The sequence below is a fragment of the Macaca nemestrina genome, chromosome 19, assembly GCF_043159975.1.
Source record: "Macaca nemestrina isolate mMacNem1 chromosome 19, mMacNem.hap1, whole genome shotgun sequence".
NCBI lineage: Eukaryota > Metazoa > Chordata > Mammalia > Primates > Cercopithecidae > Macaca > Macaca nemestrina.
The window spans coordinates 16,239,530-16,262,000 of record NC_092143.1 but is presented as its reverse complement, the minus strand read 5'-3'; the positions used below and the strand labels follow the sequence as shown (position 1 = coordinate 16,262,000).

Here is a 22,471-nt window from a genome sequence, read left to right as displayed (position 1 = left end):
TGGTAAAAAAAAGTCATAAACTGTAAGTTACTAAATATGATAACACAACTCTCTTGTATGTACTGGAATTATTGTCCTTAGAAGAGTTCTCTTATCCAATTCTGATCATTCTGAGATGTTTATTTTTCAGAAGGGCAACTTTTCCCAAAATACTTTGGTATGATACTCACGCATATGAAACAATGTACTTTAGCATTATATGCATACTTTAAATGAGAATATTCTCACTTCATGATTAATGTGAAAATGAGAAGCTAGCTCAAAATATTTATGGCATGTTTAAGGCTGATTAATCTTACGATCTTGAAAACATGATCATTTCACAGTTTCTAAGCTAAAATGGGATGTACATTATTGAGCTATAAAGGTCTTGGAATGAAATTTTCTCCTATATTCATAGTTGTATGGGAGCTAGCATAAGAAATGGCATTTTGCTGGCTGAGCTGCAGCTCAGATGCTACTGTCTATGTGCACTGGTTGAGTAGCGAGTTGGGGTGGCTCAACATTTTCCCCAACAATGTGGATACATGTATTAATCAGCATGGGGCTTTCATTTCATCACTGGAAGAAGAGAATGTTGTCTGTCTGGGTCTGGAGACTAGGTTATAAAATGTTATGAAATTGAATAGGCTTTAAAAAAAGTTGTTGTTGAAAAAGAGTGTAGATTCTCTTTTACTTGCAGAGGGATAGATGGATGCAGTGGAGTGGCTGGCCCAGCATCTCCTTCTTGCCTGGCCTGGTGGATCCAGGCTAAGTGAGGAATGAGGGTCCAATGCTGTTGGAATTGTATTTACCAGAGGATTGTGAGCCTCTTGGCGCAAGCAAATAGCAAAGTGATACAAAGTCAAAGAGGCACTTATCCCACCACTTCTAAATGGGACTCTGGTGCTTGATGAGTCTCTGGAGACCAAATATAAGCATAAAAGAGTGTTGCAGGGACCCCCATGCCCTGCTGGTAGGAGCACATCTCAGAGCAGCCCTCGTGGAGCATGACACGCAAGACTTGGTGAAACAAAATCTGCGTCTTACAGCACGGCCACCTCCGCCCTGTTCCACTCCTTTTATATAATCACAGGAACCTTCTCCATGTAGTAGAGAGTAGTTGAAAGCAACTTAGTGTTGAAAGCTAGGAGAATGAATAAGTAAAACGAGATGGATGCATGCTATACAATAATGCCAATCACTCAGAAACAATGGGTTATATGAACATACTGCAACATAGATGAACTTTTAAAATAGTGTTCAATTTTAAAAGTTAAAAACAGAATAGAAACCACAATTCATTATCATTAATGGAAATAAAATCATTGCGTATTTTAAAGGAGTGCAAAGTGGGTGCCATGAGGGGAAGGGGAAGAGAATGGGAGTTAAAGCTGTAAGAGTAAACAGTGATGTTAGCATTATGAAACCAACCCGTAAAATTGGAGTTGAAGAAATAAACTGGCCTTGGGTTATGTGCTTATAATTTAGTCCTTTATTTAAAAATGATCTACTTGTCCTTATTTTGTTTAAATATGATTCCCTCCATTTGCTTGCCAAATCTGGATGGATTGTAAGAGGTAACGTAAGATTAATAAAGCACCAAGATGACACTAAATACCTGTTGATATCTAGCTAGCAGCCTTGATTTCCTTATATAGTAGTAGATGGCCTAGTATCTGAAAAGTATTGATGGTATGTATATATACACCATATATATACGTATATACGTATATATGTATATATATGGTGTATATATATATACACACCATATATATACGTATATACGTATATACGTATATATATGGTGTATATATATATACACACCATCAATATACATATTATGTGTATGTTTTTATGTGTGTGTGTGTGTGTGTGTATATATACACACACACAGAGATAATTCTTCATTCAAACATGCCAGAAATTTGGAGAAATTTTGCAAATACAGGTGAATTTAAAAAGTAAGAATATTGTTTCCTGAAACACCACAAATTTCTCCTCTTTGTGAATTACATACAGTGCTTGCTAATTATACAAGGAAGATTTGCCTCTTTATCAAATTCTTTTTACGCTGTCTTTGGCTTCTTGAGGCCAGTGCTGATGGGAAAAGAAGAAACTGGCCTAGTATTAATATCTACCTTGCTTTATTTTTTTCTGTCCCATAAAGAGATTCTTATAAAGGAAGTTGACTAGAGTTGGTGAATTATTTTTGCTCTATAGAATTAGGTTTTGTTGCCAATCGCCTTATTTGTTTTACTTTCTGAGGTAGGCAGAATAACGACCCCTAAAGATGTTCACATCCTAATCTCTGGAACCTGTGAATATGCTACTTTACATGACAAAGGAGAATGGGGCATTAAGAAGATGGAATTAAGGTTGTTAATTAGGAGAATTTAAAATAGGAAGAGTAGCCCAGCTTAACCAGGTGGACCCAATGTAATCATAAGTGTTTTTAACAGTGGAAGAGAGTTCAGAATTAGAGGGGGATTGAGGCTATGAGAGAACGGACATAGAAGATGAAAAAAGGGGGCCATGAGCCAAGGAATATGGGCAGCCTCTAGAAGCTGGAAAAAGCAGAAAAATGCACTTTCCCCTGGAACCTCCACAAGAGAATGCAGTGTTACTGAAACCTTGTTTTTTGCCCAGCGAGACCGGTATCAGACATGTAATTTATAGAACTATACATTATTAATGAGTTTTTTTTTTTTGAGATGGAGTTTTGCTCTTGTCACCCAGGCTGGAGTGCAATGGTATGATTTCAGCTCACTGCAATCTCTGCCTCCAAGGTTCAAGTGATTCTCCTGCCTCAGCCTCCTGAGTAGCTGGGATTACAGGTGCCCACCACCACACTCAGATAATTTTTTTATATTTTTAGTGAAGACAGGGTTTCAACATGTTGGCCAGGCTGGTCTCAAACTCCTGACCTCAGGTGATCCGCCTGCCTCGGCCTCCCAAAGTGCGGGTATTACAGGCATGAGCCACTACATCTGGCCAGAACTGTGCATTATCAAAACTGTGTTGCTCTAAGCCACTAAGTTTGTGGTAACTTCCAGCATCAGAAGAAAATTAATGCAGTCTCTGGGTTTTTGTTGTTATAAAGGCATAATCATATGGCTCTATAATGATATGCCCTCAAAGTTAGGTTAGCAATACCTAGTGAGAACATTTCTCTTTTTGTAGGGTTCACTTGTTTTTGAAAATCATTAATTTTTGGACTCACAAGATAGATTGCAGACAAAACTGCTAGAAAAATGTGGGGTACTTATTAGTCATTTCAAAAAGAAGAAAAAACTCAATGTGAAATACTAGTATTTTATGGAAAGAACAAACCACAAGCTATCTTAGTCATTTAAAAAAACTCTGAAAGACAATTAACTTTTATTTTAGGTTAATTTCAAAGTTTTAGTCAGCACTGAGTTAATTTTGTTCAAGATTATCTAGTGGCCAAAATAAGTTATGGTTGATGCCTGGATTAAGAAAGCTTTTTTAGGATAGTAGTATTAGACAAATATGTCCACCATAGCACAGATTAATTATAAAGAAAGCTAATTTGTTTAGAGAATGGAATGTCCAAAGATAACAGTGTGACCATCCCAAGAAACAACTCCCATTATGAATTTTTAAAACTGTAACAGTATTTTATGTAGTCAGACTGTGTGTGTGTAAATACGCAATGAAAGCTTATGACCGGTGAATGTGGTTGTAAGATGTAGCTTAAGTGACCAGCATTCCTTCTAGGTTGAATACCAGGGTGTTGTGGCACCCCAAAAAGCACAGATGTGAGAGATTTGATCGACCTGGTGCCCCAACAGTCATCCCCAAGTGAGACAGCCAGACATAACCAGCATACATTGCAGTACACCTGACCAGCTCCCACCAGCGGGGCTTCTGTGGGCGAAGAAAGATTGAATTGACCTTTCCTAAGTTTCCATTAAAGTACTCATTAATGGAGAAGAATTGGAAAGCATTAAGATGCCTACACCTTTCCAGACACTAGAAAGTAGAATGCTGTATTTAAGGAGAGACATGTTTTAACACATGCTGTGGGGGACTAGCGTAATGAAAATGCTGAGAATTTCTCTAGCAGACTTGGACCCAGGTTGAGAGGGGAGGTTTAAGTGTGTGTGTGTGTTTATTCTATTGAACCACTGTTAATAAGGAGTGGATCTCCTGCTGAAAACAAAAGGGGATGCTTTTAGTTCAGCTTCACATATTAGCAAGTCAATTTGTATGTTTTTCAGAATGTTTCTTTTTTTAACAGAATTATTTTATCACACTACTTTCCCAACTTTTTGCTTCTTCTGAAAGTACACATACAAATTGCATAATGGAAAGCTATATATTTAGTCTAAAAGAATCATAGAACTTACTTGAGGTCCAGTAATTTTGAACACCTCCCCCAATGCCACATGAAAATTTTGGAATATTTAAGCATTATGTGGTTGCTATGGTAGTACAATCTCATTCTTATTCCTTCCCTTCAGCAAATGAAAACTCACAGATATCTTTAAACAAATTCGATACCTTATAAAGATTATAGCAAATAGGTATGCTATTTTTATGTGGCAGCATAAGAATTTTAGCCATCAAACTGGCACTATTCTACAGTAATGTTAAAGGTGGATAAAGTTTATTGAATGAGTTTATGTGAGTTAAAGTATTGAAGACATTTACATACATTTGCGTGTATGTAACACTTTCTCTAAGAAACTCCACAATGCTATATCTGCTCTATCTTCTGTTTTTAACATTGCGAGTAAATTGGACTCAAAATTTACTGATTTGTACAACTGTTATACAAATACATAACTATATTTCTTGTAACTCATTTCATCTTGTCCACCCCTATTCTGGCTGAAAATGTCTGGCTTTGTCCACCAAGGATGTCTCAGTCTCTCTTGAATTAAAATGTGTCAGCTTGAGTTAATTACTCAGTATTTTAGTTGCTCTTCCTCTTTCTCCCACGTTGCACCCGGATGCAAAGGGAAATCTACAGAATATGATGACGTGGATTGATAGGTAGAGGGGGCCTGGGGGAGGGGGCTGCTTAAGTGACTACAGCTGTCATAATTCGTAACTGGTTTTCTCATATTGGTCAAGGACCAAGCCTCCTGTGTGAATTCAGCCTGCATCTTGCCCAGGTTGGTGCAGCTGGTTTGGGCCTTTTACAGTGAAGTCCTTTTGTCCTTATATTTGGTGACCAGTGAACACCATTCGCAATAGTACACATTCTGTCTGGGACATCTGGTAACATCATATGGAATCATCTCAGATGTATGTTCTCAGATGCTGTGCTGACCACGGGGCCCCTAGGAGACATGGTTTTCCAGGTCTTCCAGGAGACAAGGGATCTTCCAGGTTGTGTCCAGGGAAGTAAGAAAGAAGCTTCCTATCTAGGATCTCCACTCATCCTCAAATGTTTCTGGAAGTCTTTATTGCAGTCTCTCTTCTGAGATTCAGTTCAGAGGGAAGAGAGGAGAGTAAAGTCTAACCTCATGTCTCTCTCTCTCTCTTTCATGCCTCAGCATCTGAACCTATAGTGACCAGAAGAAATTTCTTCCTGTGGGGTGCAAACTTTCCTTATCTCAGATATCTTTATGTCTTTTCACTAGGACTAACTGTAAAACTATGTTCAGATGTGTAAGCTTTGCTCTTAATATGAAAAATGCATTTTTTTTCTTGTTATATAATCATCCCACATACCCTTAAGCAAGCCAAACTTGCAACTCACTGTCTTATAAGGGAATTTAATGAGTCTAATGAGGCCTCCAAAGCGGAACAAAGTTCCCTTTCTCTAGGCTGTCTCCAAAGAAGTGGGGAGGCAAAGCAAGATGGGGGGTTATCTCCTGATTTAGGCTCTTTCTAAAAAGTTGGAAGGAAAAATATCTTTATCTTTCTTGGCTATTCTTTTTCTTAGAGCCACACTTGAGGTTTTCTACACACAGTGGCCACAAGGCAGCTGTTGGTTGATGTGTTTTACTTTCTTTTTCTTCAAAGTTGTAAGTAGGGAGAGGGTCTTTTTACAAGTACCTTGTGAAGGGCAGTCTGGTTCCTCTGGTGTGGTCAATCTTAGGATTTCAGGATGCCTCAGCTGGTTTCAGTGGTCCTGGAATCTGAGTTGGACAAAAGGCAGCCTGGATTTGTACTTGTGCCATTCTGTGAGTCACTGGCCAATCTGAGAAGTAGCACTAGGGAGAAACTAACTCACAAGAAAGGGATCTTGAGAGACTAAATTGGAGACAATTTCACAGGAAGGGGGCATGGAAATCAGAGTCCATCATTTCCTGGACCAGCTCCCAGGTGGGTTTCAGATGTCCGTTGAACTGAAGGGGCAGGAACATTCTGAGAAGTTAAAGGAACATAGTGTAGAAATATACATCAGATACCAAAATATATCAACCATACTCCCCTTCATGGCCACCGGCGGAAGGAATCCGTGAGTTGAGTGCCTTGTAAAATGTTTCCATCATCTCTTGGAGAGTGGCAGGAATGAATTTCTCACCATGGGATGGAAAGAGCCATCTACTAAAGACAACGCTTGTGAAAAAGCGAGCACCCAATTCACTCCTCATAGCTGGGAGCCTTTATCTGAAGTCATTGAACTTCTAGAGAAACCATCGACGGTAACCAGGGTGATTTTTCACGCAAGCGTGTGTGCGTGTGCCTCTGCACATTTTCTCAGGAGAGATTCTGGGGCTTTCCGCAGATTCTCAGAAGAGTGCCTCATTGCAAAATATCAAGGGCCATTAGATGAATGGAAATGTTGCGCTAACAAGTAACATAAAACTTGATGCCTTAAAACCCTTTTCTCTTTCCCAGAAATTCCAGTCAAACAGAGCAATGTCACTGATCACAAAGTTCATTTCTATTTTCAGGAATCCCTTCTGTGATAAAACTCATTCAAAAATGTCCACTTAAAAGAGAATAACAATAAAAAACAACAACAAAAGAGAACAAAGTCTTGTCCTGGGTGTTTTGTGGACACTCTCATAAGGGCATTTACTACCAACAAGCAAGGAATGGAGAATATCTTTAAATCACTGACATTCCTTATAGGGTGTCCAGTTTTGGAAATTCATTTGTGAGCCAAGAAATGTGTGCGTGAGGATGAGCAGTGGCTTATGATAAATAACTTACTGTAAAGGGCAAGTTTCAGTGAGGAATTAACGATTTGTCCTCAGAAGGCCTTTATTTACTATTAAAAACCTGAGTGCCTTTTGCTGTTAGCAGGCTGATACTTACAGGGAAATTGATTCTCTTCACAGAATTTCCCGACGGTCCCAATAAGCCATTAAGTGCTCCTGGCCTTACCTTCCTTGGTTTAGTAGCTGCTCTGCCGTGGTCAGCATCGTTTTCTCTGCAGCAATTAGTGGCAATAAGTGGGAGCTCGCACAATTGATGGTGTAATATGCCTGGACAGTGTGCAAGCAGCAGTTATGAAATGCTTCATCGAGCAGAGCTCTTGTACTCAATGCCTCCCTCCCATCAGTTTTCCAGGTAGCAGAGCCTAATGAAGGCACACAGCAGGTGGTGCAGGGACTGGAGGAACTCCAGTGCGGAGCTTTCTGTCCTAGTCAGAAGGACCAGACTTTGCTTAACAGGCCTACTGTGGATCCCTTCATCTACCACCCCAACTGATACAACTCAATTAATCCTGAAGAGGTTTTGAAGAAAAGAGGCTTTTCCGTCTGTCTCTGACGCTTTTTTGTGTTCTAGCATTCCTTCTTGATTTTTTTTTTTTTTTTGGAATTTCCATCTCTCTGTTTATAGTCCCCATCTGTTCCTGCATGTTGTCTACTTTTCCATTAGAATCTCCAGCATATTAATCCTAATTGTTTTAAATTCACAGTCTCATAATTCCAACATCCCTGCCTTATGGGATTCTAGTCCTGATGCTTGCACTGTCTCTTTAGGATGGTTTATTATTATTATTATTATTATTATTATTATACTTTAAGTTCTGGGATACATGTGCAGAACGTGCAGGTTTGTTACATAGGTATACACATGCTACGGTGGTTTGCTGCACCCATCAACCAGTCATCTACATTAGGCATTTCTCCTAATGCTCTCCCTCCCTTAGCCCCCCACCCCTCGAAGGGCCCTGGTGTGTGATGTTCCCGTCCCTGTGTCCGTGTGTTCTCATTGTTCATCTCCCACTTATGAGTAAGAACATGCAGTGTTTGGTTTCCTGTTCCTGTGTGAGTTTGCTGAGAATGATGGTTTCCAGCTTCAGGGTTTGCTTGTTGGTTGGTTGGTTTGCCTTTTAGTATACCTTGTGATTTTTTGTTGTTGTGTTGAAAACCAACATGATGGATGGGGTAAAAGAACCACATAAGCTTTTCACGATGTGGTGGGAAGGAGCATGTGGGTGAGTGTTGGGGATGGGACTTTCTATAGTCTTATAATTACTTCTCCACTTGTACCCTGGGCTGTGAACTTCACAAGTGCTTCTCAGTCCCCCTCCACTCCCACCACCTTAGGTGGGACAGGTTGGCTTGGGTGGGCTGGAATTGTTTTTTCCCCTTTTCCAGCAGCGGGAGGTAGAGTTGGTTACTTCCCACCTCCCAGGTCAGTTAGGGTCTGGTTAAAACTTCCATAGTTTAAGGTCGGGTGAAATAGTTTCTCTTGCGGGCAGGCCTTGTTAAGAAGAACAGAATGCTCTGGAATATTTTTAAATGATTCTCTTTCCCCTCTCCCTGCCAGAAGCATGAGTAGGATTTTCTTGGATTTTCATTGTAAGAACCTAGAGGAGCTCCCACAGGTAAAATTTACAAAACTGCGAACCGCCCCCACTGCCCCCCAACTCTGCCGCGTCTATATTTGGGCTCCCCTGGAGTTTTTGACTCTCAGACTTGTCCACACCAAGCCTCCAGCAATTTGTCAGTTACAATTTGGGTTTGGTGTCAACGGTGGTTTCACGTATGGGTTTCTGCTCTGGTAAGCTATGATTCTCTATATCTGCTTGTCAGTCTCAAATTTTGGGACCTGTGGCTTGCCTTGTGACCTCACTTTTCTGACAAATCTAAGAAGGTTGTTAATTTTTTTGTTTGTTAAGCATTTTACTTGTTGGGATAGAGTGACGATTTCCAAGCCTCTTACAAGCCCACAGGAAACAAGAAGGCTGACTTATTTGAGTACAAAAATTTAATTCATTCATTATATTTTATAAAAAGATTTTGGAAACCTTTCTTGGCTGTAAAAGGAGCCTCTTTGGGAGGCCGAGGAGGGCGGATCACAAGGTCAGGAGATCGAGACCATCCTGGCTCACATGGTGAAACCCCATCTCTACTAAAAACACAAAAAATTAGCCGGGTGTGGTGGCGGGCACTTGTAGTCCCAGCTACTCCGGAGGCTGAGGCAGGAGAATGGCGTGAACCCGGGAGGTGGAGCTTGCAGTGAGCCAAGATTGCGCCACTGCACTCCAGCCTGAGCGACTAAGCCAGACTCCATCTCAAAAAAAAAAAAAAAAAAGGAGCCTCTCTAAGCATTTCCACTATCCTCATGGTTTAATTACTCAGTATATGCAGATGAATCTCTATATTATGTCTCTGACCCTGACTCTTTGCTATGCTATATATCCGCATGTCCATCTTGCTACCAGGTTGATATATTTGAATAAGCAAACCTCAGACTCACATGTCCACAGCTGCAGTCAATATTTCCTTGTCCCTATTCAGGGATCTTTACTTGCCTCCTGCTCTTCTCACAGCCTCTGTGTTCCCAATCAGTGGTGCTGACAATTACCCAGTTCCCCATGTCAAGAAAATAACAATTTATCTTTCCAGACTGCTAATCTCTCACTGTCCCACATCCAGGCAATGAATAGGACCTGCTGCTTTTACTTCCTGAATGTTTCTTGGACGCATTTCCCATCTCCACACTGTTACCATGGTTTTAGCTTGAGCCACGTGGACTCATTCCTGGATATTGCAAAAGTCTCTTATGTCTCCATATCTTCAAAGTCACTCTTACGTAATCTCCTCCACACACTACACAGAGTGTCCTCTCCACAGCTGCACATTGCAGAAGTCACCAAATTTGGTTACTTACTCTTTTCCACAGTCTAATCTCCATTCCACTGTACTGTGCTCCTTTTTAAGATGTTATCGTGCCTCATTAATTAGGACAGCATAGTCTGATTTCCTCCTCATAGAACTAGCAACAGTTTCTCATTCTTTCTTGGTCCCTAGTCCACGTCCCTCTCCTTCAAGTGATTGGTCCTCATTGCAGCCTACCTGTAAATACGTGCAGGCTGATGGCCTGAACGCCTTCTCAGACCGCACACACAGGCTTTTGTGCAACTACCATGTACACGCTCACGGATCTGAATTATCTTTGGTGCAAATGTCTTTGCTGAAATGCAGCTGTGCCTAGGACCAGAATTCCAAATACGACATGGCTCAAATTGAGCTCCCCACTTTGTTCCCAATCCCACTTTTCTTTCTGTTCATGTGTTTCCTGTGGTAGAGTTAACATTATCATCCACCCACTTGCCCAGCTCAGCATACAGCATACACAAACCCATACCCAGTCTTCTTTTTACTTTAGAGACCGTAATTCCCTGGGCAATTCCCTCTTGTCCCTATGGTTCTAAATAATATCTAAGTGCTGATAGCTCCAAAACCCCTACCTCCAGCCTGGAACTCTTTCATACTTAACTCCCTGCTTAATACCTCTACTTGGTGGACAAAATCATACTTACTGTTTTGGTATTCTTTAATACTACTCCGCCATTATTCCTTCCCATCTTGGTTAATGGTACCATCCTCCCATGTCTCTAGCTCAAAACAGAGGAGTCCAGCTTGATACCTTTTGTTCTTACTTCTCATACTCATTCTATCAGCCCATCATATCAGCGTTGTGTCTCCTGAATTCTAAACCAAACCACTTCTCATCATGTCTCCTGCTTCTATGCGAAGTCATTTGTTTTTACCTGGATTACTGTAGTGATCCCTTGATTTGACGTCCTGATTCTACTCTTATTCCCCATTCCCCCAGTAAAATGCACAAAGAGGCTAAAGAGATTTTTTGAAAAGAAAATGTCAACTTATATCATTTCCTTGCTTAAAATCCTCAAATTGCTACTCGTTAAAATTAGATTACAACACACATGCATTACTAGGACCTAAAAATCGTATGGCTCTGGCTTCTGCCTACTCACTCTCCCTTCCCACTTGTTTACTCTTCTCGTTTACCTTTGTTCTCACTCTTGAATAGTTTATGCTTTTTCTGATCTCAGGGACTTGGCATAAGGTTTCATTGATCCTCGAATACTCTTTTCTAGAGACTTGCATGACTCTTTCACACCATTCAAATCGTGACTCAAATGTCCCGTTTGCAGAAACATATGCCTGACCTACCAATCTAAGAAGGCTTTTCAATCCTTTCCAGCTATTTATTATGGCACTGTACTACTCATTTTATTGCTAGCCCTGGCTACCTTCTGAAATAATCTAATTCACTGATTTGTTTATGCAGTTAGTGTCTGCTTCTCACCAAGCCCATCTTCCACTAGGACATAAACTACGTAATAACAGGAATTTTGCCTAACTTCTTCACCATTTTTATTTTTAGGCCCTAGAAGCTTGGAGAGCATGTAGTAGATGCTCATTAAATACTTGTTGAATAAATTTAAAAGTTTACAACTTCATTTTCTTTCTTTTTCAAATCGAATGTGCATTTCATTAAATCCTGTTTTTTCATCTCTTATATATCTCTGACAGTGACTCACCTCTCCAGCCTCACTGTTCCTAACACAGTTTAGGTCTCCATCATCTCTCCTCTATACTGCTGAAATAACCTTATTTTTCTTGCCCACAGTTGTACTTCTCTCAGCCAATTCCTTAAAACATAGCCAGAGTGATCTCTCTACAATGCAAACTTATTGGTGTTTTTGTGTAGCTTAAACTATTTCATTGGCTTACCATTGCTTTTAGGATAAAATCTGAACCTGTTTGTGTGATTCCCAAGGGGTCCATGATCCAATCCCTGCTTAATCCTTCTCTCTCCCTACCTTGATCTTTGACCTTTCCTGGTTCCTAGAAAAGTGTTCTCTCTTGAATCTGGAGCAGAGAATGCATCTCTTCTCTCCACTCTTCCTTCTCACCTGTCTAGTTCTAACTGTACTTCAAATCTCACTTGAGTAGGCACCTCCTTCAGAAACTCACCACTGACCAGCCAATGCTGTGCTGGGTACTTCTTCCATAAGTGAGCACAAAGAACTTTGTTTCCTCTATCTCAGAAATTAACACTTGGTATTCTAATTATATCCATCTAAAAGAGTTTAGTGGTTGAGAGCAGGGACTCTGGTGTTGGACGGAGTGGGTTCACATTAGCAGAACAGGAAGCCCTGCCTCGCTGGCCTCTACTCTCCAGAAAAACCCTCTAGTGGTTTTCACCCCCTTCCTTCCCCTCTATCTTCATGACTCTCAACCCAAGTGTTTGTGGGCTTGGAGTGAGGGGGGTAGGGTACTTGTGAGGATATTGATTTCTCGGAGGATGGCGGATAAGAGATAAGTATGGAGGAGGGTATCCGTGGTGACGAGGGTGGATTTGATTTAAATATGCTATGTAATATTAAGGATGGACAGTACTGGTCAATATCCCTGGGGGGTTGGGTGTTATGTGGGGGTTAGAGTTGATGTGTTACTTGTATTTTTGAATATCCTGTTTAAGACGTGCCAATCAGTTTGTGGTTTTTTTTTTTTTTTTTTTTTTTTTTGCACATATCGTGCTGTATCTTTAGGATGTCTAGAATTTTTCTCTTCTATCTTCCTGGAATGCTTTCTCTACATTGCTTTTCCATACAACATACTATCTCTCTTTGAAGACTTTTCACATATCTGGGTAAGTCCACACCAGGACTTCATGGTACATGCAAATCATCTATTTAAATGCTCATCTTTCTTTATAGGCAAAACCTCTCAAGAGCAAAGACCATGTCTTATTCATTTTTATATTCATCAGGCTCAGTGCCACGCACATGCTAAATGTTCATTAAATGCCAATTGAACAAAGAGGGGAGAGAAAAAGAAAATAACTCGAAGTGTAAAAGGTGCTTTGCCAGGAGTTTTGCATGAAAGAAAGAAGGAGATTTAAACAACAGGGAATGAAATTCTGCTTTATCTTATTCTCAAGAAAATCTAGGTTTCCTATTTCTTTTTTTTTTTTTTTCCCTGAGATGGTGTTTCGCTCTTGTCCCCCAGGCTGGAGTGCAATGACACGATCCCGGCTTACTGCAACCTCCCGCTCCCAGGTTCAAGGGATTCCCCTGCCTCAGCTTCCCGAGCAGCTGGGATTACAGGCATGCGCCACCATGCCCAGCTAATTTTTGTATTTTTTCAGTAGAGATGGGGTTTCACCATGTTGGCCAGGCTAGTCTTGAACTCCTGACCTCAGGTGATCACCAGCCTCGGCCTCCCAAAGTGCTGGGATTATAGGCGTGAGCCACTGCACCCAGCCCGAGGTTTTCTGTTTCTAAATGGATGCAATGAATTCATTTGTAAAGATCATCATGGGTACTTTTCCCTCCTGTACCCCCCATGGTAGTTGGAAAAGTGTTTGTGTTAGTCACATCAGTCTATAGTATTAAGGACACTTGTCACCAATAATTTATCTTGTGATCAGGCCTTGCTGCCTTCCTTCCAGCCTATCTCATCCTCTTCTCTCCTTCCTGGTTTGGGTGCATCTCAGATTTGCTGCTCTGCTCTGCCCCTTAGGATTCCAAGTGCGGAATTCCTCTGACTTTCCTATTTCCATTTTCCAGGTTGCACAGAATACAAAAAGTGGAAGGCTGAATAAAAAATAAGGTACAGACACAGTTCCTCAGAGCATTGTTAGAAGATATAGTTGATTAAAATTGGAAAATATTACTTGTAAAAGATTGTCTACTCTATAGAGAAAAGGTCCAGAATGTGAATTCATAAATAACTGAAATGAATAATTTCATTTCCCATAAGGGACAGATAAAAAAATGGATTTTTTCCCCTTAAAACAAGTCAAATTGCAAAGAAGGAAAATAGGACCAATTGTGAATTTAAATGAATGCTCAAACTATTATAATTATAACTGCATTTCTTTAAAAGAGTTAAATATTTCTGAATGATTACAGATTAAGTTTATTTTCAAACCTCTGTTCAGATAATTTCTTAAGTAGAAGGTGCCATTTAAATAGGAATTACTATTTTTGTACATTGTACTGAGAGTTGCTTTTTTTTCTTTTACTTCTTTGGGTTCTGAAATCACACCGGTTGATGCTGGATTGAACTTTCAGAAAAGTTTCTGTAAATGCAAACACCCTTTTCAAATGAAAGCTGAAAATATGGTTTGAGAGATCGAGCCAGTAAGATAGGTATTGTCACCTACCTGGTGTTGGCTTTATTAACCACATTAATAAATGTTTCTCAAATGTAAGAAAACATTGTAAATAAACTGAGACTTAAAATTGTCAGCTCTTAACATCTGGTGGGGATGGGACTAGCTATATCCTAGAATTTAAAGTTCTGAGCATTCTTAGTCTCAGTAAATATTCAAAATTAAATTTTGAAAGAACTGAATACTATTTAAATACAATGAAGTGGAATAATTGGCAAATCATTCATGCCTACACATTTTCTTAGAGAACGAATAATCTACCTTCCTCCACAGTCATCTTCCTATTTGAGAGTTAGGGGAAATTGTTCTGTGCCTCATTTTGCTAAAACTTTGCATGTGAGTAATTATGTCTATCAAAATGTGTATGTGTTGTTTCTATAATAAAACCTTGTCTATCTGGGATTAATAGCCAAGATGCCTTAACGTGTATGAACAGAGCATGACCTGCTATGAACATTTTCACAACCAGACTGCTTCCAGAAACCTGATTATCAGCTGGTTCATTGAAGTGACTCTGTTGATCATGTACACAGAACACTGATAGTGAATGAAATAAGTGACAACACCTATTCCCAGAGAATCCAGAATGCTTATACTTTAAGTGACTTCAGAGTTAAATTGGGCTGTTTCTTTGTAATCAAATATCTCTGCATTCCTCTTCCATATTCTCTCAAGTTAGTTAACTTTTCCTGTGCTCTACTTCTCACATTTTTTTTTTTTTTTGGTGAAATGACACAAAATGTCTCCATCATCTCCTGCACTTTTGGATTATTAATAATTGTGGGGAAGGAAATGTCAAAACCTAGAGGGCAGATTGAGGGCTCTCAAACCATTCTCAAAGATTGCCTGATCAACCCACAGAGAAACATGTTCTGCATTTTAGGATATTCAAAAAATAGTGACAACTGACTATACTTCTGGATATTTTTGAAACTGCTTTTCTTTTGGAAAACCTTTGGGAAGAGGGGCTTCTCCAGCTCAAGTTCACATTTTAAATAGTCATTAAAGAGTAGTCTTCATTTATTGAAGGAAAACTCTTTGCTCCAAGTTTTGGGAAAGAGGGAGGGTGGGAGGTGGTCAGCTGTTCTTACATTTAACTTTCACAAAGCACAGGTCATTTGCCAGAGGCAAAGTTCTCACGTAAACCACATTAAGCCACGTTGGAGAAATTGAGAAGGAAACGGAAGCAGAGCTCATTTTGCTTTTGTTTTTGCTTTGAGTTCTTCTCAGTACCGAATTATGACTCAATAGGCAAATAGACATTAGTAAATGTGCCTTGAAATTTCCACTAATTCTCTTGTGACTTTGGATCAGTTACTTCTCGTTGTATTAAATTCTCTCACAAATATTGTGAGTTGTGATTTACTGACTTTAACTAACAGAGAAAAGTGAATCTCGGTAAGTCAACATGGAGTTAGATGGCTGCTAAATGGTTAAATGGGAGCTCAGCCTCAGATTGTGAGTGACTCGGTGCGCCCCACAGGCACTGCACGGGATACTCTGTGTCTAGGAACTTTTCTGAGGGCTTTGTTTTTGTCAAAACCTCTGTCTAAAAACCATTCCCTGAGAGCCCTGGTTCTGCTGGGTGACAGCTTGCTAGTTTTATAAGTGAATCCAAGTGAAGGTGATATTGGGTGCTAATCAGATTATCTGCTATTCCTCTGAGATAATACAACTGCATTTTAATACAGAAATTCCATAGATCATTTGTTAATGTGAAAGAGTAGATCTCATGCTGATGTTAGAGTCACTTGGCTACCAGGTGGAGCAGATAGTTTTGGCACATGTATCTGTTAATGTCCTTCAAGTTGAACTATGTCGTAGGCAGCCCCTACTTTGGAAATTCAAGAGGATTGACCTTAATAATGGTGTTTCTGCTGTTATGTATGAATATGGTCAAAAAGATACATATGTGAATACCAGTCTCTTCCAGTATAACGTTATAGTTTTATCCCCATTTGTAGGAATTCATAGTCTAATAATTCCTACCGCATATTTGGACAACTGATCAAAAGGACCCCATTCTCTTTACTGACAGCTCCTGTTCAAGTGACCTCACAGCTTTCTGATGACCTCCACTGGCTGTGCCACATTTCTGGTGCTGAATGGATGCACAACAAGTCACTACTTATCTGGGCTTCGGTGGAGTTGTTCGATTTGAAAAGTAAAGCGGTACTTTAATGGTCCCTTCAGTTCTCACACTCAGTGTTTCAATATTTGTCCTGTTCTACCTGGATTGTAATCAATCCTAAAACTTCCTCACATTTCTGGATGATGGAATGAACAATCCTGCATATGGCTTCCAAATGGAAAGAAACCTGATCTCAGAACTCAAGGCTCTGGTCTGCAGTGGCCACAGTTCATCTCTGGCCTTGACAAGCCATTTCTTGGCCGTGGAACTCATTACTTGAAAGAGATTTGCTATAGCTCCCGTTATGGTGCCTTTAGAAGAAATAAAGATCTCCTGCCTCACTTCCAATACTTCTTTTATGGTAGCACCAGAAATCTTGATTTCATTGGCTCATTTGTGAGAGACCTGACCCATCTCCCAATATGCACTCTGTTCTGGGTCTGATGGATGAAGAGTTGAGGCCCATGCCTTTTGCTCTCCTGGGTAATAAATGTAGCTTACTGTGTCCACATGCCAGAGACGTAGGTGCCAGCAGGGCAGAGAGCGACACAGGACATTACAGCACAGAGTTCATGCGCTCTGTTTCAGGATAATGCATTTTTGACTGCCAGGTGTAATTTTCACTCCTCTTTCGTGCAGCCCCCATCTCTCCTCTCACTCCCTATCCTAGATTTTAAATGGTTATACTTTCCTATGAATCCTCAATTTATCTTTTGTTTTTGAGCCTAGTGCACTGAACATTTCTTCTCATGCATAAAAGATACCCTGGAAACTCCCATCACGGCTGCCTAAGTATTTATTTATTTTTTATTTTTTGAGAATCAGGCGCCGAGGCAGTGCCTTCAAGAGACAAGCATTTATAGTTTTGTTATATGATTTAGTTCAGTTTTTTTCTCCCACACTGTTTGTTTTTCAGGAGCAAAGAGGGAATTAAAGATATTACAGAAAGAGAGCTTCCCTTGGTGGTTAATTTTAGGTATTTTGTGAGTAGATGAATTGGATGGGCTTTTGAAATGAAATAGAACTAAAAGAAATAGAATAAATCAAATATAGATTAGGTGCTAGAAAATTTGTTGCAAAGATGATCTGAATACTGTTGACTACTAATTTTAAATTAAATGCAATCCTGATATGAAACTGATAATTTAATGATAAAATTTCTATATTTTGATTTAAGATACCAATATTTCCCCTAGAGTCAAAAGCAATCATTTTAATCACTTGGGTAAATTGCCTAAATTGTATGTAAATCAGGCAAGTAACAAAACATTTTTGCGTTATTTTGCAGCTTTACAAGTTACTTTTCTCCTACATAGCACTAATGTTTTGATTTCAAAAGATAAAGTGAGGATTTCCTCACTTTATATAATTTACATAATTATATAAATTATATATAAATACAGGTGCTTTATAGTAACATGATAAATTTTAAAAATATATTTTGTTTAGAATATAAGAAACTGAAGAACTATGGCTTTGTTTCTTTATAATTGTATTAGTCTGTGCACACTGCTATAAAGAAATACCTGAGACTGGGTCATTTATAAAGGAAAGTGCTTTAATTGACTCACAGTTCCACATGACTGGGGGAGGCCTCAGGAAACTTACAATATGGCGGAGGGCAAAGGGGAAACAATAACCTTCTTCATATGGTGGCAGGAGAGAGGAGAGTGAGGGGCAAAGGGGCAAGAGCCTCTTATAAAACCATCAGATCTTATGAGAACTCACTATTGTAAGAACAGCATGGAGGAAACCACCCCATGATTCAATCACCTCCCACCAGGTCTCTCCCTAGACATGTGGGGATTATGGGGATAATAATTCATGATGAGATTTGGGTGGGGACACAAAGCCTAACAATATCAATAGTAAAGAATAGTGTTGGAGTTACTCCTTAGGTAGGCAGAATTGTTGGCCCCTTCTGAAGTGTACAGTTAAGGAACAGTCTGCAATTCACCCCTATAAAGTTTCTTATGATGAGAAATCACATTCCAGTTGTTTCCAAACAGAACTATAAAAATATATATGTGATACCAGATGCACAAATATTATATAATTAGATGAGCTTTTAACATTTTTAGGAGTCAAGTGCTGAGGTTTCATGAAAAAGGTAGGTCAATGCCTACTAAAACTTTGTGCTAGCTCTGACCAGCTTATTTATAGGCAACCTGAATGAAATCTCTAGGTTTTACTTAATGCATCTCTACAAGGTATTTCACATGCTTAACTCTGGATGAACAGCCAAAGTTACCTAAGATCTTGCTGTCAAAAGAATACAAATTTCCCATCCTAAATTATTTCAAAAGTATTTTTGTCCATAAACCACTGGCCTATAAGAATACATATCTGAGTCTATCAAGTATGCCAAACCATGTCCATGTTCTTTCTCTCTTTCCCGTTCTACTTGATAGTTCAGCCATGTTCTTCTGGCTATGGTTTTACAGAGAGAATAAAAAGTTGGAACAATTATTTGGGATAGACAGCACAAAGATTCTATTTTGACATCTGAAGATTATAGAGTTAACTAAAAGCATCGAAATTGGCTGGATTATTATTATTATTATTATTATCATTTTTTTTGAGACGGAGTCTCTCTCTGTCGCCCAGGCTGGAGTGCAGTGGCACGATCTCGGCTCACTGCAAGCTCCAGCTCTCGGGTTCCCGCCATTCTCCTGCCTCAGCCTCCCGAGTAGCTGGGACTACAGGCGCCCGCCACCTCGCCTGGCTAATTTTCGTATTTTTAGTAGAGACGGGGTTTCACCGTGTTAGCCAGGATGGTCTCGATTTCCTGACCTCGTGATCCGCCCGTCTCGGCCTCCCAGAGCGCTGGGATTACAGGCGTGAGCCACCGCGCCGGCCTGGCTGGATTATTTTAATACATGTTTATAAATTATAAATATTTGATGATATTTATATTTATGTTATAATTGGACCAAAATACAATAGTATGATATAAACATGTATGTCCTACGCTGCCATTTGTAGCATGGTGCATTTGCAGATCTGAGTATGAAGAAAGGCACATCAGTCTTAAGCAGTGGTGTGACACTGAACTACGTATCTAATGACTTTGAAGCAGTCCAAATAACTTTGGAAACTCCTGGAGGAGAGGTAGAGGATATACCTTCCTAAAGTTAACATCATTCTGTCAATAGAAATCTAATATTGATCAGGCGTACTATATTTTATAAAGACTGACAGCTTATAACAAAGCAATTTCATCAATTAATTTGTACATAATCACATAGATAACTGAAAGCAAAGATTCTCAGAAATCTCTGAATGTGCTCGATTGAATATCATTATAGACACTAGTGGAGAAAACGTGCATGACCTGAAAGTTTCTTAGGCAAATGCTTCTTTGATGGGAGGATTCCTGTGATCCATGCCATATTTTCTGTAGGGAAGGGCTATTTTTAATATGTCTTCTTTACCTTGAAATACAGTTTAGCTCATTCTCTCCCTATAATTTGGAAAGAAGGCAGCTACCATAGCAGTTAATCAAGACCTAGCCATACACTACTTAATCAGGGGGAAAAAAAGTCTTCTCCTGATGTAATTTGCTCACAAAAATTTCAAAGAAAGCAGCCCTGGAGTTACCGAGGGTGAATGAAATCAGAATCCAATGCAATGTAGATGCAATAATTCTCTATTTCAGCACACCTATCCACCAGGTTAATATAGGTGTCATTTGTCACAAAAGGCTTTTGGGAAACCAAATGCAGGATTCTTCCCTTTAGCTAGAAACTTACTTGGCTAGAAGGAAAATTGCTGGGGAGGGTACAGAATAACTAATCTCCATTCTTCCCTCAGAAATGTGCTCACCCTGAATTCTCTTGCATTAAAATAGAGGTAAAGAGAGCCCTAAGTATTCAGGTGAGCTACGCTGTCATTCCTTGGGGTCTGGAATCCTATTAAAGGTGTCTTTACAGTTTCACATTAACTGCAACCGTTTCAAGAGCTCTCCGGAGATTTTCTCCTGACCACTGCTCCCCTCAATCTCCACTCCCCACAATATAACTCATAAATGACTTTTCAAAGTTTTTACATTTCTCAGTCCTCTTTTTTAAAGCATCAATGATGGTATTTTTGAAGAATTAATGGGATATTGTATTCCTGGGAGAAAATGACCCAGTCAACTAAACTGGTGAAAATGAAGACTTGTTAAAGAAACCTGGTTTACTTTTCTGAATTAAGAACTGAAGTTGCACTAAGTATGACATTTCTCCACCTCTTTTTGTTATTTCTTGCCCCTTTTTCTGTTTGCTCCACTGGACTCTACGTTCCATGAGGCAGGAAGAGTGCGTGTCCTATCGATCCTTGAATCTCTAGATGCACACAGGATTAGTTAATGCCTAAATATTTGTTAAATGATTGAAATAATTAATGAACCCTAGGAATAGAACAAATGGGAAAAATATTGAGCTTATAGGCATTTAATTCTCTTCCCACCGTTCTTGAAATTTGACCAAAGAAACTTATGGAAAAATGATTGCTCAATTTAGAGGGACTTCTTTCCCTGAGTCAGGCCTAATTTTAAATTATTTTAAAATAAAAACAATGCAGAAATTTCAGCGTAACCAAGCCCTGAAGACAAGTCGAAGGTTACATTCCTACCTTCGTCTCTACTTAAAAGCAGTGTTGTGCAAAATAAAAAAAACAAAAACCAGATAGTACCTTGGTGGACTCTGCTTTTTGTTTACGTAGTTTTAGCCCTTGCTTTATAAAATAAAACTTTTGGAGACCCTCACCTCACAGCTTTTTCAGGGATAAATATGGTATTTTAAAAAGTAGCATCTGTTCCAAAGAATAAATCAATGTTAACCCATTTATTATGCAGTCTCAGGACTGAAATGATTAGCCTGAATATATCAAATCATAACTCCATCACTTCATTGCCACCAGGCTTATAGGCCCTTGTTTGCTGGTTATAACATTAAACAAAAGGTTGATACAAAGTCTGGCCAACATGGCGAAACCCTTTCTCTACTAAAAATACAAAAAACTATCCGGACGTGTTGTGTGCACCTGTAATTCCAGATACTTGGCAGGGGGAGGCACAAGAATAGCTTGACCCCACGAGGCAGAGGTTACAATGAGGCAGTGAGACTGGGCCACTGTACTCCAGCCTGGACAACAGAGCGATACCTTGTCTCAAAAGAAAAAAAAAAAAAAAGGTTGATAAAACTTTATCAGACTTTGGGGTAACTTCTCAAATTTCCATGTTTGTTATGATGTCATGATAGAATGAAATTTGTTCTGCAAAGATTCATAAACATCGTAGTGTCACTTACTTGAGAACAATATAATTTTAATCATTTTTTCCCAAGATAAAGGAAAAATTAATCAAATATATGGTAGATAGTAAGGGTACCTGATGTCTGCAAAAGTCCACATTCTCCTGGAATACTACATCAGCAGTAGCAGTACGGACATCTTTTACATTTCAGAAACGCAGAGAAATTGCTGTTGGGTAGACAATTGCTGGAGATACATTGAAATAAGCCTTATGATCTCCACTGAGACGAGAGACAAGGTGTCTGAACAGTTAGCGGTGGGGTTCCTGCCACATTCCTGTGAAACTTTATGACTTAGAAGAGTAAAGATAGGCAGAGAGGCAGACGGATGGCTGTACAGAGCCAGCTGATGTGTGAGGCAAGATGCTAGGTCTGGAGAAGAGGAGTTGAAGAAGATGCTGGCTAGGGGGCTGAGAGGTGTTCATAGACGAACTAGTGAAAGGAGAAAAGAAGATATATATACACACACACATATATATATAAGGAATATATATATATATTCCTATAGGTATACATTCCTACATGTGATTCCATATATATATGTATTTCTTTATATATTCCTCTCTCTCTATATATATATATGTGTGTATATATATGTTCCTCTCTGTATATTCTCTCTCTATATAGCAATGATTTTTCAACTTTGAAAAGTCATACTTTCTTTTGAAAACAAACCAAACTAACA

At 39.4% G+C, this 22,471-nt stretch overlaps 1 protein-coding gene across 4 annotated transcripts in view; it reads right to left on the bottom strand.

Moving 5' to 3' along the window:
• LOC105476980 (putative uncharacterized protein encoded by LINC00305) overlaps positions 1-6,293 on the bottom strand; it is a 71,753-nt gene extending 65,460 nt beyond the window's left edge. For 2 of the 4 annotated variants that reach the window (XM_071085217.1, XM_071085218.1), the window contains exons 1-2: positions 6,191-6,293; positions 6,013-6,095 (exon numbers count right to left, since the gene is read on the bottom strand). The gene's annotated coding sequence lies outside the window, so the exon portion shown is untranslated. Of the gene's footprint in view, positions 1-6,012; positions 6,152-6,190 lie in introns of those variants that run through there. The other 2 variants (XR_984376.2, XR_984377.2) reach the window with 2 other exon arrangements.
• Positions 6,294-22,471: the final 16,178 nt, after the last annotated feature.